This window comes from Alosa alosa, chromosome 1, assembly GCF_017589495.1.
Source record: "Alosa alosa isolate M-15738 ecotype Scorff River chromosome 1, AALO_Geno_1.1, whole genome shotgun sequence".
Taxonomy (NCBI): domain Eukaryota; kingdom Metazoa; phylum Chordata; class Actinopteri; order Clupeiformes; family Clupeidae; genus Alosa; species Alosa alosa.
In genome coordinates, this window is record NC_063189.1 from 7368924 (window position 1) to 7373923 (window position 5000).

The 5000-nt window shown below is 47.2% G+C and overlaps 1 protein-coding gene across 1 annotated transcript in view; it reads left to right on the forward strand.

Annotated features, from left to right (window-relative positions):
- The window catches only part of LOC125292195 (receptor-type tyrosine-protein phosphatase delta-like), a 98185-nt gene that overhangs the window by 42782 nt on the left and 50403 nt on the right, over nt 1-5000 (forward strand).

A 5000-nucleotide genomic window follows, 5' to 3' on the forward strand; every position in this document is an offset into this window, starting at 1 on the left:
ATACTGGGTAACGTCACTTCTATTGCCATTCAAACAAAACAGAGAGCTAGCTCGCTACTTCCTCCCCCTCCCTCCCATGCAATTGAAACTCTCCTAAACGCACATCTAATCGGTGATTTTCTGGAACAGTTTGTTATGTTTTTATGGTCCAGGTTGGACCAAGTTATTTTTGTTGCCGTTTTTGGAGCCTGGGCTGTCCACAGAGGGCACAGGGCACAGGCAGTTAGCGGATGGTGAGGTGATGTTTGCTGTATGTGACAAAAAATGTTTTAGCTTAGAAACCGCTTAGAGCACCTTTAATAAGCAACAAAGAGATTATTTCCTTCTGTTGGTTTTTTTTTATAGTGATCTCAGTCGTACAGTACTGAGAAGGAGACCACTAGGATACCTTTTAACAGTGTACAATTCGAACCAGAGGAGTTTGGCAGTAGCTGTGGAAACCAGAAATCCAAAATATTTTATAGTGGTGCGAGTGGTGAGCTGGAATGGGCAACAGTTTCCTGTGCTACATGGAGCACTGTGTGCCACTGTCCAGTCAGTGCTGTGAGATGCTGTCTAGATGCAGATTCATGGCAGCCCCACGCACATGCTCAGTCCTGCTCCAGTGCTGTTACCTGGCAGAGGTGCAGGAGGGCTCACGCCCGCCACACATGACCTCATCCTCCTCAGAGAGATAGAGAGGAGAGAGGAGAGCTGAGCCCACTCACCCCAGAGGCAGCAGACCATTCCCATACAGACACACACACACACACACACACACACCACACACACACACACACACACACACACACACACACACACACATACACACAAACACATACACACACACACACACACACACACACACACACCCCCATTTCTATGTATCATTAATGAATAGTGTACATGGAGCAGGCTGCATGTGTGCGCTCCACATTCGCCCTGTCGGGCAGGCGGCTCTGCTGGAGACTCCCCAGCCTGCAGGAGAGGAAGTAGGAGAAGTGACATAAATGAAGCAGCGCAAAGAGGCCGAGCCCGGCGTGAGGGGAGGCCGCGTCCCTCTGGCTGAGCTGATTCATCATGACAACCGTGGCGCTTTTGCAGGAGGAGTTGCCATGGCGACTCTCAACACAACATCTACCCCAATGGTTTGCCCATGTAAAGCATCCATATTTGATGCAGCGTTACTTAGAGGAGGAGGACTTCCTCTGTCTCCGGCCCTCCTTTTCTCCCTCTCCCTCTCCCGAGTCTCAAACAGGAACACAGATGTACGGAGACGCACAGACTTCCCTGATAATCTAAAAGTATTCAAAATTGAAGTTGCTCACATAGATATTTGCTTCTGTATGTTTGCATGTTTCAATGCAGAGGTTTTGGTGTGTGACTGTGTGTGTGTGTGTGTGTGTGTGTGTGTGTGTGTGTGTGTGTGTGTCTGTTGATTGTTAAGTTAGTAAGTACAAGTGAAAGCCTTTAGTCAACTTGTGATACGGTGACTGTGTGTTAGTCTAGGCTGTAGACACCAACATCTGGTTGTCACTCTCAGGATTTTTCATATCTCATTTTAAACCACTGTCATCATTGGCTAGAAAAATGATATCTGGCTGTCTGACTGACTCTGAATCAATACATGGCAGTCACTGAAACCAAATCTGACTGTAATGAGATAGCATTGATCAGTAAGCATATTTGCCTACTCAGGGCTGACCCCTTGACCTCTTGCTCTCTGACCTGACAGGCCCATACCTGAATTTGACGTCAAGTCAGTTTTGAATTTCCCATAGGGATCAATAAAGTGTCTATCTATCTATCTATCTATCTATGCTGGTTAGAATATATATCCCAAGTCATACTGGTTAGTCATACTGGTTAGTCATACTGGTTAGTCATACTGGTTAGAATATATATCCCAAGTCATACTGGTTAGTCATACTGGTTAGAATATATATCCCAAGTCATACTGGTTAGTCATACTGGTTAGAATATATATCCCCTTTACTGGCGACATTGAGCACATAAGGAGCACAGTTGTATCTAGCTGTGTTAATAAAAAACAAATAAAAAATAAACAAAACAGTTGGAATGTGAAAGTCCTACTTTGAGCAACATGTCTGCATGACTCACCAGTGTTGAAGTGATTAGGGGTCACATCAGCCAGTATGGGGACAGAAACCAGTGTGGGGACAGAGACCAGTATGGCCAGCCAGTGTGGGGACAGAGACCAGTATGGCCAGCCAGTGTGGGGACAGAGACCAGTGTGGGGGCAGAGACCAGTGTGGCCAGTAGAGCCACTGCTCTCACACCTAACACAGCGTGCTGCAGATTATCCACACAACAGCTGCTCAGTGCAGCACAACATGGACAAAGCATCCTTATGTGTGTGTGTGTGTGTGTGTGTGTGTATGTAAAAGGGTGCATGTTTGTGTGTACATGTGTGTGCATGAGTGTGTGTTTGTGTGCACGTCTCTGCACACGTGTGTGTGTGTGTGTGTGTGTGTTTCTGGTGGGTTGAGAGGTGATTACATCTCTTTCACTCCTCGTTAATCCACATCTTGCTTGGAATACTACCAAGCGTCTGCCTCACTGAACTCCAGAGAGAAGGAGAAATACTGTGTGTGTGTTTCTGTGTCTGTGTGTGTGTGTGTGTGTGTGTGTGTGTGTGTGTGTCTGTGTCTGTGTGTGTGTCTGTGTGTCTGTGTGTCTGTGTGTGTGTGTGTGTGTGTGTGTGCGCGCGTGGGTGAGTGTGTTTGTTGGGCTGAATAGTTACAGTATGTGTGCATGGCTGTGAGATGAACTGCTTCATTTCAATTCTCAGCTACTTTCTAGGCCATTCAGCATAGTCCAGTCCGAGGATAAATCTGGTGTAATATTGTGAAGTTTGGTTCTCAGACCGAGCCCTCAGTATGCAGCACCCTGGTACACTCCTCTCTGCGGCAGTACGTAATTACAGTGTAGCTCTAGGGCTATTACCATAAATTAGATCTACACACACACACACACACACACACACACACACACACACACACACACACACACACACACACACACACACACACACACACACACACACACACACACACACACACACAGTCAGACCACTCTTTGCCTACAGTCATGCCTTGTGCTTTTCCCGGCCATAGCTCTGATACTAAAGACTTACATCTGTGATGTCAACTACAATCACAGAGGCCACCACATCATCCTGTCCAACAAATCTGGAAGCCATGTCTTTCTGCCTCTATCCTGTAGACCCTCTCCCTCCCTCTCTCTCTCTGTTACACACATGCACACACACAGACATATATATACACATAATGACACACCTACACATAAACACCCACACACACGCACACACACACACACGTACACGCACGCACGCACACACACACACACACACACACACATACACACACACGATCATATAGCAGTGAGTGTGTGGTGTGCTGTGGCATCCTGTGTTGCTGCTGACGTTCTGGTGTTCTCTTTAATTAAATGGGTGTGTTTTACAGAGCTGAATTAAATAATGTATGAGGCTGTCATCAGACACACACACACGCACACACACACACACACACACACACACACACACACCGCACACGCACACATGCACGCACGCACACACACGCACATACGCACAAACACACAGTGGTATTCTTGGAACAGAAATCCAAGCCCCAACTCCTGCTCTCCAGACTGTGGTCAGGGCCTATGCCACACAGCAGACTAAATGTGCTGATGCTGGATCAGAGCTGCCGTCTCCAAGTCCCAGCCTCATTCATTACCTCCTGAAAGGTCAAACTGAGCGCTGATCAGCAGCCACACTGCCAAACAAGGCCCACAACCACACACATGAATCTGCTGTGAATTAGGCCCTGCCATTGGCCACCTTGAAATAAATATACTGTAGGCAGGAGCTATAACTAAATTAGCTGCATTTAGATTGAAAGCATTATCATAAAGCTTTCATTATTAGTTCACTATTTCTTCATGTACCTTCTATGATAAGGCAGTGTTGGAGGAGCTGATGGTTTTTTGTCTTAGTGACGGTGTGTTGAAAATACATTGGAATGAGTGGACAATTGCAGAGCATTTAGGTGATGATAGGCAACTCTAGCACACCAGTACAGTACAGGCCTTCCCCTCCTTAAACACACTGCACATCCATGCTGACACGAGTGCAACACACACCACTTTTGACGTTGGATCACTTAGATTCCATTGTTGTCAATACAGCCCCACACACTGGCACACTAGCAGTGCACATTACCATTCACTTCTGTTTTGGTCACATTTGTTCAATAACATACAGGGCAATTCCATGGAAAATTAAGTTTTTTGTAACATCCATAACGCCAATAAAATGTGATGGTATGGTATGATATGAATGATTACATGAAATTTGAGCATTTGCTATTTTTGGCTGAAGAATGTACATGAGACAAAAAAATGCACAAAAAATGAATGTTATCATTCATGTCATACAAATGCCAAGACATTTCACTGGCGTTATGGATGTGACAAAAAGTCCATTTTCCGTGGAATTGCCCTCCATTGTTTCTGGAGTGCTGATCAATGGAAGATGCCAGTGCTGGTTTGTGTGGGCAGGGGGCAGAAGATGCCAGTGCTGGTTTGTGTGGGCAGGGGGCAGTGGGCAAAAGATGCCAGTGCGGGTTTGTGTGGGCAGGGGGCAGAAGATGCCAGTGCTGGTTTGTGTGGGCAGTGGGCAGGGGGCAGAAGATGTGGGCGCCCTCATGGGGGCGCCGGTGTGCGGCGCGCTGCCTTTTAGTCTTTAGTGCTGTTTGGGTCTCAATTTCTCTCACGTCTCTCTCACTTTGTTTCTCTCCCTCCTCCCACCAAAGTGCCTCCCTCCCTCTCTCCTCTCATCTTCTCATCCCCACACTCCTCCCTCCTGACTCCCTCTCTCTCTCCCTCTCTCTCCCTCCTGACTCCCCCTCTCTCCCCCCTCTCTCTCTCTCTCTCCCTCCTGACTCCCCCTCTCTCCTCCCTCCTGACTCACCCTCTCC